Raw genomic sequence first — 13,893 nt, forward strand, 5'->3', positions numbered from 1 at the left:
TGAGTAAATCAGAGACTAGCCTGGCTACCTGTCTTGATTCTAGTGGGTCTTCCTTGCTGCTTAGGTGAGGGACCCAAAGCTACGACTTTCTTCTTTCATACATCCTCCCGCTTTGGTCCTGTTTATTAAGGAGTCCTTGTAATTATACAACTATGTGGTGGTTATGATTTTAATTAGGTTGTATTCTATTTCCTATTATTCACTAATAACTATATCTTTCTCATAAGTAGCAAGACACCATTAGTCCAATTATTATTTCCCAGTAAATCATATTGGCCTGTTTAAACAACTCCTCCTCAGTGAAGACACACACAGAGGAAACATGAGCTCTTCACTAAGCCTTAGAACCTGTGGGTCTCAACCCCTCTAAGACTATAGGAAAACACAGATATTTACTTTAGGATTCATAACATTAGCAAAAGTACATTTTTTGTAGCAACAAAAATAATGTTTTGGTCGGTGGGTCACTACAACATAAGGGTTAATACAACAACTGTATTAAAGGGTTGCAGCGTTAGAAAGGTTGAGAAACACTGCCTTAGAAAGTTTTCATAAATACCACACAGGACAGGATAAAACCTAGTAAGTTCCACAATAGCAGATACTTGTAGAAATATACAAATATATGGCTAATGTACTTTTTTTAAAAAATGTATTTCTTTTTAAATGGCTTTCACTGAGTATCTGTGAAAATTCAGCAGCAGCTATTAGCCTCTCTAGGGTCTGCTTGATCCTGAAGTGGTCAGCCCATGCAACCCAGAGTACAGCACATTTCAACAGCTCAGAGCAACAGAGCTGTATAAACAAGTCAGGATGCCCAGGTAAGTGCCCTGGGCAAGCAGATGCCTGAAGAGAAGAGGGGGGAGCAGCCCATGGAGGTTTACCCTACACCAGATAAGGAGCTGTTTTCTTTGGCTTTCTAGGCGATGCAAAGCAAGGCTTTGTTACTGCCTCCCCCTCCCCCTTCCATTTTTCTTCTCGCCTCTCATCTTTCCCCCTCCCCTCTCTAGAGAAAGCCCTGAGACTATATCAGCCTAGAGTCACAGGGCTGGCTGCATTAGCGGCATCACACACACACACACACACACACACACACATACACACACACAGCACCAGGGTAATGTCTTCCCTCTCCAGCTCTCTAATTATTTACCCCGATCAAGCCTGACTGTTGGAAAATCAGCTCTCTCCAGGAGGTGACAGAGCTAAAAGGTTCATTTTCACGGAGAAATCATGGGCTGGTAGCTGGCATCTCGCCTACAGGCCAGTGAGCCCTTGTGGGCAGTGTCATGAAATAAATACCCACGACCACACCGTTTTTCTCATTCCTCCTTCGGCAAGCATGCGTCCATTTGGGAGAATCTGAGAGGAGACTAGCTGAGGTACAGAGAGCACACAGAGTCTGGGCTCCTAGAACACAAGTCACTGTTCTTGTAATTAATGTTGTGGAATGTGGGAAGGAAGAGGTGGCTGGCATTTCCTAGCTGGAGCATGGCTCACAGTTCCTATAGGCAGACAAAGCAGAATGCTGCATTGTTCCCATGCATGGGTGCCGCTCTCTCATGCAGGTTTCCTGAAACAGGGAATGCTCAGGAAACATTGATGTTAGAATTTGCTCGAGTTCTTATAAAAACAGAAAGCCACCAGCCCTGTCAGCTCATATCCTCCTCCGACTCCACAGAATAAAAAACCCTAGGAAAAAAAAAATCAATGGGAATCAATCAATATCATTTATATCCGTCTATTTCGGAGCGCCTCAGAAGCAGCAACATCTCACCTAGATGCTTTCTGCTTTCTCACCCGCTTTCTAGGACTGAGAAACTAGTATCACACACATGTAAAATTTTAATTTCTCAGACCCAAGGTAAGGAACGAGGCAGACATGACAGCTTGCAGGGAGGTGGGAAGTGCATCCCATAAGGTACAAATGCCACCACTCTGCAAGGACAAGGGTCACCCAGAGGCTTGGGGAGAAACATATACATACACATTGGCTGCTATTTCCTACTAGGTTGTGTTTATTCTAATGCTAAAAATCAATCTGTATTATACAGGCGCTCCTCAATAGAACGTATGGGCTTTTGCCACTTCCTAGGAAGAGCTGGGATTCTAAATCTGTGGTAGATAACTAACTTGCTAATTAAATCTTAAATCTCTCTCTCTCTCTCTCTCTCTCTCTCTCTCTCTCACACACACACACACACACACACACACACACATACACTTCTTTTCCTTTTTTAGAAAAAAAATCTCTTGACAACTGACATTCTAATTCAACGTTGGCCATGGAACTCCTATGTCCAATACCCATCTGAACATCTCTAGCACAGCTGAGGTTGCTCTTCCGCCCAGTTTCTCTCATGGAACACTGGCCTCAGTATTACGGCATCTAGGCAAGGGGCCGAATAAACTCATAAATAGTGTGGGACTCCTGAAAGCCGAGAAGTCGTATCAAGTTCTCCACAAAATACAGTGTCAATACAGAGAATCAGCAGACTTTTGAACGGGGTATACATGTAACTAGGGGGTACAACAGGGTCATCTCTGTTTTGAGCATTGAAACCACGCCCAGCAGGCAGTGACCCCTAAGCTCATCCTGGAAGAACAAAAATAAGATGCCTCCCAACATCTCATGGTAAGAAACCACTTTAAAGGGGGAACTGAAGTGCTGTACACGAGATTAATATTCACTGGGAGAACTAATATGAATTATAAACTTGCTTTTGGTTGGTGGTTTAAGTAATTTAAGTGTGGAACGATTTCTTGTTTTTAAGGTAAGGCAAAAACACTACCATCCCCATAGCACGGAAGATGGGTAACCTTGCTCAAGTTCAGAATTTTTATCCTCTATAGGATAAAATGTTTCCTCTATAGGGAAAATGTTTATTGTAGTAATTGCAGCGGAAATCTTGTGGCATTGGGGACATTTCCACTGCTCAGAGGATCTGCAGCTGCTCAAACATTTCGATCTTTTTGTCTCAGTCACACCTGCCTTTGCACAGACTCAAACTCCCATTCTGTACCCTCAGTGCAGGCCAAGAGCCATTTCCTGTCACATGGCTTGCTCACAAGCTCTAGACCGGGCTTGCAAGCTTTATTTTCTACAAAACAGTGCGAGACACACGGTTCCTGGAGCCTGTGTCACAGCTCTGGTACATGGAGCAGGGTCCCATGTGGAAGGAGGCTGTGCATCCACTTTCTGACTAATTTGGCTAAGGAATTCTGGATAACAAGACAAACCAGTGGACTCCACACCTCAGGGTTGTGTCTGCCGGCTGGGGGTGTCCTGGGATAGAGAGGGCTCCTTTGATCCTGTCTGTCTTCTCAGTGTCCCGGCCTCCTGGTCCTTTCTTCCCTGAGATGCTCTTGCCTGGCCTTGGCATCAGTTGTCACTCTGACATGACAGCAGCACCAAGGTCTGAGAGTGCTGTCTGAGCATCTCAGGAAGGATTACAACAGCATAATTACAAAAACTGACTCTATTCCACACAGTGGCAGGGTTGGAGTGGCTGGAGCCATTAAAGGACCACTGTTTGAAAGGAAGATACAGCAGATCCAAATGTGGTTATGTGTTATGTTTATATAAACTTGACATTCTTACTATGGTAAGCTTTGGTAGTGGCAGCTCTACTTTGCGGAAGAGGCAAAATGACAGTAAGGAGGTGACCCCACAGTGGATGTCCTAGGATTGTGTCTACTGATTTCAAGGTGCTGGAGGCTTGGAACACCCCAGTCCATAGCAGGATGGCTTGTCTGCTACTCCACAGGAAACCCAAGATGGAACCTTGGAGAGCGATCTTTTAACCCTGACCACCCTCAGGTCAGCCACCGTTACCGGCTAGTGCTGTAAGCAGGAGGCAAGCTAACCCTATCACCCAAGAGTGGATTAAAGTGAGCCTGGCGGTGTAGACCTTTCCTGCCATGCAGCTCAGTTATGCCTGACCTAATCTGTAGCCTCTATAACTAACGTCTTCTCAGAAGCAAGTGTGGGGCTGGACCCGGTCAGAAGGAAGAGGTGGCTTCCTGTCCCAGGGATCCTACAGCTTGTGGGGTTTGGGAAAAAGGACCAAAGATGCATTCTCTTCCTTCACTCGACTTGACTAGGCTTAGGCAATCTTGCTGCCTCGGTTTCTCCAGTCGCTCTGCCCCCCCCCCCTTCCCAGTAGAAATTCCACTGCAGCTGGCCGGAGGAGGCTGTGATAAAAAGCTATTGTCTGGAGGAGCTGCTGGTGAAGCCGCAGTCAGGACTGATGCTAAGCTGCTGTTGTGAGTGTTTCCCCCCCAAGTCAGCCTCAGGCATAAGGTGGGGCAAACAGTGCTCCCACTGCAGAGCTCTGGTGGGAAGGAAGAGCGTCATGGTCAGGGCGGTGAAAGCCTGGCAGGGAACAAGCAGGGGGGTAAAGACAGCAGGATGGAAGAAGAGATTAGAGAAGGGGTGGGCTGGATCCCTGCCAGCACAACCTGGGGATTCCTGCGAGCTTCCCCAGGGCAGGGACACAAGTAAGGGTGCTTGGACAGGCTTCGGGAGAGGGTGCTTCAGAAAGAGCGCAGACAGCCAGCCAGAGCGGCTCTCAGGGGCTCTTTCCCTCCCAGGCCACAGGGCCAGTTGGTGGCACCTCTGAAATCCTGACAGCACACACCAAGACACTCGGCCTCCACCCTTAGCCTCTTGAATTCTTTTTCGGATTGCTCTGGCGACTGGGCTTCCTGGAGCTCTGCAAAGCTTTATATCCTCCACGTAACCGAGGCTATTCTTGAATTCCTACCACCCAAGTGGGCACTCACTGCCATGCCTAGGGTCACCAGAATTCTAGGTCTACTGTCTGAGTTCCATTCTTTGGTCTATTTCCTTTAACTGTCTCTCTCATTCCTACCACCATTTCACAATCTGCCGGTCCCGCCTATTGCGGCTGTGCCGGCACGAACGCCATTGTCTGCCATTGTCTTTGCTGTGTCACCAGACCACAGCCCCCAGATGCTGATACAGATACATGTGGGGTCACACCCATCTGTGCTGCCATTCATCTCCCCCATACTTCACACAGGTTCTGACAGCAGTCAGTCCCAGGGTGAGACCCCAGACCCCCCAACCTGCTTGGGTTACACACGGCAACCCTGTCCTGAACAAATCCAGACACTGTGGGTAGAAACTCTGCCCTCCCTTACAAACCAACATCATCACCTCCAGACATCCCTGGTGTGTGTTAGACCCCATCTTGCCGATGACCTGGAAATGGCTGTGTGGATCATAGTGAGGCAGAGTTTTGAACGCTTGCTTCTTTCTGGGAGAATTGCTCGGTGCATGCTCATGAGGATAAGAAAGGCTGGAAAAAGGGAGAAGAGAGGAGGGGAGGGAAAGGAAAGGGACAGGAAGGGAGGCAGTACCAGCTTCTCTGAGCCTCCCTCCACTTCTTCCCTTTGATGAGAAGTAAATGAGGTCAAACAATTTCACAAAGATTGGGTTATCAGTGAGCTGAGAATGTCAGTACCGAACCCATGACAAAAGTCCTTAAGGAGTCACATTAGGCTCTTGTAACCTACACAGCATAGCAGAACTCAACACCCATTGGGGGAGAGGAAATGCCCTGGTCCTTCATGTGCCCAGAAGTACTTTGTCCTGCCTGGCATGAGTGGCTCCCAGTAACTCCTGAAGGCAGAAGAGGCAGGTGGGTGGGCTCGGGGCCTTCCTTCTACAGTTCACCTATGCAGTTATCTCCAATGGGTCCTCTCACCTGAGCTGATGGTCCCCAGGCATTCTTGGGTCCATTTCTCTACTCCTGAGCCATGAGGATCAGGACGGCTTAGGGGTGAGGTACAGAAAGTATCGAACACAGCCTTGCTTGGTGTAACTTACATTTGATGGTGGCTAGAAAAGACAATTCCTAAGCATGCCCATGCGTGCGCGCGCGCGCACACACACACACACACACACACACACACACAATTGCAAGCATGGAAAATCTGCTGCCCAAGGGAGGAGGAGAAGAAGGAGGCACAACACACATTCTTATGGGCAGATGCCCCTGGATGATGAGTGGCTGGGGGAAGGGGAAAAGCAGGGGTGGAGGAGACCCTGACACATATGGACCTGGGAAGCCTGGGCTCCAGAGAGAGAGGAAGGGTTCTGGTTAATGGTAACTCTGGATGGAGTCCGTGGGTGTGAGGGAGAAGGGGGTGCCAGGATGACAGCAGGCTAGGGCTTACACAGTTGGCTGCCTGGCAACTCTAGGAGGGACTCCCAGTCCCCTGAAACATATTCACATCCTGCCTACCAACACAAGGCTAAGAATGTCCCACCAGCAAGCGGCAGGGGCAAGAGGGCTGGGTGGAGTTCCTAAATGACACTCCACATTAAACACAGTAGGCCATGTTCCCAGTGCCAGCTAATGTCCACTTTGTGGACTTCAGATATAGGATAGAGGCTGTGACAGACCAGAACCAGCCCAGCTGCAACACAGAGCAGACCACGGGGTGTGGCATTGCCTGAACTCAGGAGGAGCTTTCTGAAAAGGGACAGGTGTCTATAAGAGGGCCAGGGAAATACACAGGGCAGCAGGTGGAGGTCTGTCCCTATCCCCACTAGGCACAGGTAATCAAAGGAAGAACAACCAGCCAAGGGTGCACAAACACTTGAGGGCAGAGGTTCTGGAATCTTGGGCCTGATTCCAAAGACAAACCAGTGCCTGCCTTGGCCTCCTTTATCAAAAAGCAATTGAGAAAAAAACAAGTGGAAGACAGAACAGACTCTCTGTGGAGCTCCACATGGCACGCACCGATTAAATAAACCTTAAGGCACATATTCTCCCTGAATTCTGAGATGTGGCTGGCAGGGACCTCTCCTGGCTTTGGAAGGCTAGACTGGCTACTGCCTTTGTCTATGTGAAGTGGGGATTGTCACTGTGACTTGTAGGGTGGAAAGTTCTCGCAGCCATTTGTGTTGAATAGCCCTTCCTAGAAACGAGCCTTTTATTTCCACTGACAATGCCAGGCATGCTTCTCAGGGTGGTAACTAAACTCTTTTACAGAGTCAAAATTTGATTTTTTTTTTGGAGAGGTTCAATTATTTGCCCAAAGACACATAGCAGCGAGGAAGTGGTACAGGCAGGATGTAGCCCCAGGCATCTAAATCAAGGCATGTGCTATTGCATGAATAAGTTCAGGAGCTAAGCCCTGCATGGAGGCTTACAGTCAGTGCCCCCTGCCATACCCAAGTTTCTGCCCATCTGCCTCGTGTTGTCATTTTGCTCACATGGCTATGAGGCACCAGGGATGTCAGACACTGTGTACCTCAAAGCATTACCCTGTTCTCCAGTTGTGAAGGCTAATATTGATTGTCAACTTAATCACTGAAGGCCTCTGGACATGTCTGTGAGTAATTACCTAAGTGAGGTTAGTTGAGATGGGAGGACCCGCCATAAATGCTGACAGGGCCATTCCATGGGCTGGGGTCCCAGACTGCATTAAAAGGGGAAAGTGAGCTCAGGGCCCATCCACCACAGCTTCTCGACTGACTGTGGATACATTGTGAGCAGCCGTCGCATGATGGACTGTACCCCTCCAAGCCAAGAGCAAGAATAAAGCCTTCCACCCTAAAGTTGCTTCTTGAGGATCTTTGGTCACAGTAAGGAGAAAACTAAGACACATTTCTTTGTAACCTCTTCTGGCTAAGACTGTGGAAAGACATAGAACCTGGGTGCTGACCCCACCCAAGCCCATTTCCAGGGTTGAGGGTACATAGCTACAGATTTTGCTGAAGCAGGATATATATATACATATATATATATCCCTACATATACATATATGTATACATATACATGTATAGTTCTGATAGTCTTTGGAACATTTAATCGAGGCAGACATAAAATCTCTGTGCAGAATGCTTATTCTTCTAATAAGTAAAGGAAAAGGCAAAGTTGAGGAAATGAGTCATTTATACGTCAGACAGAATGGAGTGGGGCCTGGGGTGTGCGTGGATGGTTACCAAGGCCCGCTAGCCCTGCTGGGAGAAGGCAGCTATGGGGAACGAGGGCCCGGAGCACACCAAACCTTGGGCTCCATCCTTCCTTTTCTTCCTCATAGCTCATGACTCAGAAGCACCTGGAGTGGGTGGTGTGGAGGGCCTGGACTCCTGAGCTGAGACTGTGTGGAGTCCAAGCCTCAGAAAGCAGGATGGCAAAAGGCATGCCACCTTGAGCTGTTGGCCTGCCCACTCTGGGCCGGATTCTTCACTTGCAAAAATGCATGGGTGGTCATGGAGATAAAACAGAAACTGCCAGTCAGGCACTGAGCCCAGACAATGCTGTAAAGTGAACACGGCCCTGATAATGAGCGGGGGAGGGGAGAAGCTCCCTTCTGTCTTGGACGCTGCTGCTCAAGGACCAGGTGGCCAGTTGACCAAGGGACACAGAGCACAGCTCTGGACATTCCCAGTTCACAGGATGTCCCTGACCCTGGCCCAGTGACTAGGTACGAAGCTGACCTGCATAGGTCCCTATGTTCCAGACACCCCTGTTTCCCCAACAGTCTATTAGGGCAGGGCAGGTACTGCAAAGGAGACCTGACTTGGTATAATCAGCCAAGTGGGGAGCCGATAAGCCAAGGTGGGGCTTCCCAGCGGCTCTGACTCCCGAAGGCAGAGATCATCTTTAAAATCACACCAGGTCCCTCTGAAGATGCCTTCAGACCGACATGTCTGTGTGGAGGGTTCAAAGGGTGTCTGAGCTGTCCTGTGAGTGGGTAGAGCACACAGACCAGGAGCCATTGTCCTGTCCACGCTGGCTTTCGGCACTGTGACATCAAGTCGCCACTAAGCCAAGACAGCCTTGGATTCCCTGGCCACACAGGCCGCTGTGTCCTTCCTTGGGACCTTCTGGGGCTGAGCAGGGCCTGTCCCCCGACTGCAGCCTCCCCAGCTAACAATCTCAATGACCAAGGCTCTGCCAGTCAGAGTGACAATCACTGTGTCAGTGAGCTCCCCACCCCCCACTGAGCAAACTCAGGGCTCTTGGTCTAGGGCCCCCTCCCAGCTGGAAACAATGGGCTCTCTCAGGATGCTTTCTATAGAATGACCAAACACCCTTTTCTGAGCAAGGTTTCTTGACCATTTTCAAGTACACTCCCTCTATACACAAGACATAAATGGTGCCAACGGGGACGATTCCGCCATTCGTGGCATGAAAAGACTTCTCTGTGTAGGCCTGTTGTGAATTGTTCTTTTTTCAGTGGCTTAATTGTCAGCCCCAAGCCTGACAGCAAAGAGGAGAAGAGTGTCTTCCCTGAAGGCTCAGGCCTTGTTGGTGAGGAGGCGTGTGCGTGGGGGCCTCCCAGAGCCGTCTGCCTCCTCTCAGGCTTCGGGCCTGTGGGGCTGCGAAGGGACATGGCCTAGGAGGGTTTGCAGGAAGGAATCAGGTCCCAGTCCAGTGCACCCCTGGTTCTGGAGGGGCTGCAGTAAGGGGGCAATCTGAGAGGAGAGAAAGGCTGGCTATGCACTCCCTACCCCTGTGGCTTCCCAGTGACAGGCATGTGGAAATGTTCTACTCAATTCTGTAGTCATGGCCTGCTGGGATTTACCACCACTTCCCGCTGCCCTGCTGAGGCTAAGCGAGGTGAGGAGACCTGTCAGCACTGACTCTGCCCCTCAGACTTGCAATGACCTCAGCAGACAGGCACCTACTGCAGACACAGCAGTAATACTTGTCAGTGATCATACCAGGAAAAGCTATGCCAGCCCAGCCAGTCAGGGAGGCTAAGGCAGGCACTGGAATCTACGTGGAGACAGAACTGAAAGGCCCGGAAGAGCAAGTTGGACCCAAAGCCAGCACTCCTGGCTGCACTGCCTCCCTCCATTTCCATCCTATGCTTGACCTACTTGGAGTGCTTGGTGAACCCTGCCTTCCGCACTCCCTCAGACTTGCCCTGATAGGCACCTCTCAGCTTCTAATGCTGTGGTCGCCTACTCTGCCTCCTTCTCCCCTTCCAGGACCAACTCCCAGCTGACTGGCAGGATGAAGCCCTCAGCACCCCAGCTTCTGCTCTCTTCAACTGAGGGCACTCAAAAGCGGGGCCACTGCCTGCATCTTCACGCACCTGTGTGTGTGTGTGTGTGTGTGTGTGTGTGTGTGTGTGTGTGTGTGCACGTATTATGTATGTATGTATGTGTGCGCGTGCATGTGTGTATATGCACACATATATATGAGAGAAAGAGCCCATGAGTAGTGGCAGAACTATACTCATATGCAAGGGAAAACTAAAGGCTTCCCTCACTGCCCAGAACACCTACTCAGGAGCACTTAAAGGCCATACTCCTTCGGCATTGCGTCAGAGTGTGAAACCAAGTGTGTCTCTGCACGCATCCTGTCCCGGGGGAGGGAAAGGTAAAGCTGGGTGCTGGCTGGGATGACCCTAGAGCTCTAGCTATCAACAAGACAGCTGAGCAAAAAGCTCAAAGGAGGGGGTGTAGGTCCTCTGGGCAAAGTCATCTGAGGAAGTCTGTGGAGTGGGCAGTGAACTCAGATGGGGAGATGAAGAAAGGGGAGGTTAGTGGCTGACTGGGCATGGCACTGAGGAGCAGGGACCACAGTGTGGCAATAGGTCACAGTGACGGCTGTCCTAGGGCAGATGAGGGAGGCCTGTGCTGCCCTTTTCTCAGTGAGAAGCAGTTTTAGAGGGTTACTGCAGCAGCTGGAGAAGGGCAACCTGAGTCAGAGACCACTAAGGAGGCTGAGACCCGGAGAAGCAATGGAAACAGCCCACATATGAGATAGCGCCAGCCTGAGGGAAGTCGGAGGCAGAGCTGGGAGGGAAACAGGCATCACAGGAGAACACAGGGAGGGGGCATCTGAGGACCAGCGGAGGGAGGCCTGCAGCCAGACTCCTGGGAGGAGACTGGTGCGTGTGTGTGCTGCTGAGTACTCCAGTTTGCTTGGGGAACTGGGAACCAGGGAGACATAGACCCAGGGGAGCCTGCCCAATGGGCTGAACACACGTGTCTACAAAGGGAGGTGATAGGTGACCAGGTAAGGGACACTCAAACAGTGTCATGCAGATGCAGGTTCCTAAAAAATGCTGATGGGCTTTACACCTCGCTGAAAGGTTTCCCCGAGCACCCCAAACTCAGGCTGCACAGAAGACCAGAGGGAAGGAACCTCTAGTGGCCAGAATCCAGCATCTTCCCTAGGATTCTGATTCTCTCTGCAACTGATGGTCCCTCCGAAGACAGAGCTGAGGGGAAGGCTCTAATTCTGCACAGGAGACATGGGGCTGGTTGTGAGAGTCCTAAGGAGAGTGTGCAGCTCTATTCTCTGCACTCACACAGAGACCTGAGTGCTCGGTGTATTCTGGGTAGCCCAGGGTCACTCTGGGCAGGACAGCCATGTGGCTCCTCTACCCACTTTCCCTCCCCTCATGTCTGTCCGTGGGCAAAACCAGGATCCACTGGGAAAAGTCAGCTTGCCTGAAGATGTTTATATCTTTAGCAGGCTCTGGGCCCTTCACGGTCAACTCAGAGGTGACACTTATGGGTGGGGAGCAGAGGCAATGGCTCTACATAGAGATGTGTCAGTGTGTGAATGAACTATCTCAGCCTGTTAGCTGATCTTGCCTGCACTACAGTGGTTCAAGAAACGTTCTTTCACAATCCAGGGCTGGACGTAAGTCAGATGAAGAGACCAAATGTCATACCAAAAGAAAGATGAAAAGGCTGGGGAAAAACCTGAAAGGGTTAATCCAGAGGTTCTGCCACTAAGCTCTTCTGCCAAAGCCAGAACTCTGTGAGCATTTCAGAAGTTCTCCCAAAGCCAAGTGACTCAGTCAAGACGTGCAGAAGTCGAGATAACCCAGACTCTCCAGTGGGAAACAGTGGCATCATACCCCGGTTCTTAAGAGGACTTGATCCTCCCAGACCAAGCCTGAGCCTTCACCACCACCACGCTTAGAGCACGCCATGGTTGTTTACAGAGCATTAAGGATTTTCACGCAGAAGCAATACAGGTCCATCAGTCGCCAAAGCGGGATGAACCAATATGTAGCCACATGCAACATTTAAAAAATTTTTAAGTAAGGTAGCACATTCGGTTTCTGAGCCACGCTGGACAGTTTCTTGTTCAAGTTCTAAACAGTTGTACGATAGGGAATGTGTCCCTCACTGTGGAGAGTTCTCTGGCTGACACAGCGAAGATGCTGATGCTGACGGTGCGGAACCCCATAAGCGCGTGCTCAGAGCTGGTAGCGCTAAGAGGGTTCAGTTGCCGTAGCCGCTTTCAGTGGCATCTTTTGGGGACTACAGAAGGAAAAAGGAAGAAGAAAATACTGGCATGTGGCTGATTTCCCTGATGCCAGAGAGGCATCAGTGGTCACTGCTTTAGATCTTCACCATGTGCTGTCTTGTTTTTTATTTTACTCTCAGTTTAAATCCTAGCCCCAGAGGTTTGTCTGCCTGATTTAAGGCATCCTACTTCTGTACACAGTGGGCCGAGGAACCTTTGCCAAGAGTATCTGCAGAAGCCAGTGCCTCACGGAGGCTGAAATTTTTGTTGCCTCCCCAAAATGATGTCCAGGGATTGTATACAAGCACAAGAGTCCAGTCATGAGATCTGTGTAGGTTTCACATCTTAAAATCTTATCTTGAACTCTGTAAGCTTTCATTTTGCGAGAGTAAGAGGGAAAGGTGACTTTACAGGGTTTTGCAGAACAGCTCAAGCATCCACAGAGGAGAAAGATCCGCCGCTCTGGGGTGGAGCTCAGCAGTAGCATGAGCAAGGCATGGGTTCCATCCCAAACACCAGGGGAAATCCACCAATCAGATGAGGGGCTTGAAAGAGTGTGTGGCTGCCTTGGCTGAGAATCACACTGGCTCTGACACTGGATGTTCAAATCCCCGGGGACAGAATTCATAGACAAGGCATCCAGCTACTCCGAGGAGCCAAAACCCAGTTCCTCTTCCCCTGGGCTTGCACGTCTAACTGTCACACTATTGTGGCCATCACACAGTCTGAAGGGGACCAGAGCCACAGCAGGACAAAAGAGGAAACTGAAGCTGAAAGTAGGATTTGTTGATTTTGCAGATTTTTGATTTTTTTTTTAAATATAAGAATCTCACTCCTTAAAAGTTTCCTCCCCACATCAAACAAACAATAAGCAAACTCACCAGGTTCTGTAAGGCTACGATCAATCTGCCTAGCAATGAGAAAGTAACTTTTAAAAAATAAAATTTCTGTGTGCGTGTGTGCATGTGCATACATGCATGCGTGTGTGTGTGCATGTGTGACATGTAGACGCATGTAGACACGCTATGGCACACGTGGTCTAAGGACATGTGAAGGTCTAAGGACAGCCTTGGGTGCTTGCCTGCCTCCCTTCCACCTTGTCTGAGGCAGGCCCCCTGCTCCTCACAGGTTTGCCAGGCCAGCAGGCTCTCATGTCTGAGGATCCTCCCATCTCCTCCTCCCGTTTCACCACAAGAGCACTGCCCTGACAGACGTTACCATGTCCAATTGACACAGGAGCTGGGGACCAGAACTCGGGTCCTCACACTCGCTCTGCACACTGCACGCTCGCTCTGCAAATGCTTTACCTACAGAGCCATTTCCCCAGTCCTCGAGAAAATCACTTAATATAGTGTGTGCCTCATACAAAACTAAGTGGTGGAAATCAACACGCCTGTTTTCTTATTTTATACATCTAGTCATGTCCAAGCATCAGGCTTTGGTTAAACAAAAATGGCTGTGGCTCATTTGAAATGATGTATATATTTAGGTACCAATTTACTTAATGAGTACTTACGGTGTTTTCTATACCTATATAGTACACATATATTAATAAGCATGATATGAATTCCCGCTGACTGTCATTGCTCTCACGGTGGCCCAGAAGTTTGAGAGACACGTGAAGATGTGC

Source organism: Myodes glareolus, chromosome 4 (assembly GCF_982192425.1).
Source record: "Myodes glareolus chromosome 4, mMyoGla1.1, whole genome shotgun sequence".
NCBI classification, from domain to species: Eukaryota; Metazoa; Chordata; class Mammalia; order Rodentia; family Cricetidae; genus Myodes; species Myodes glareolus.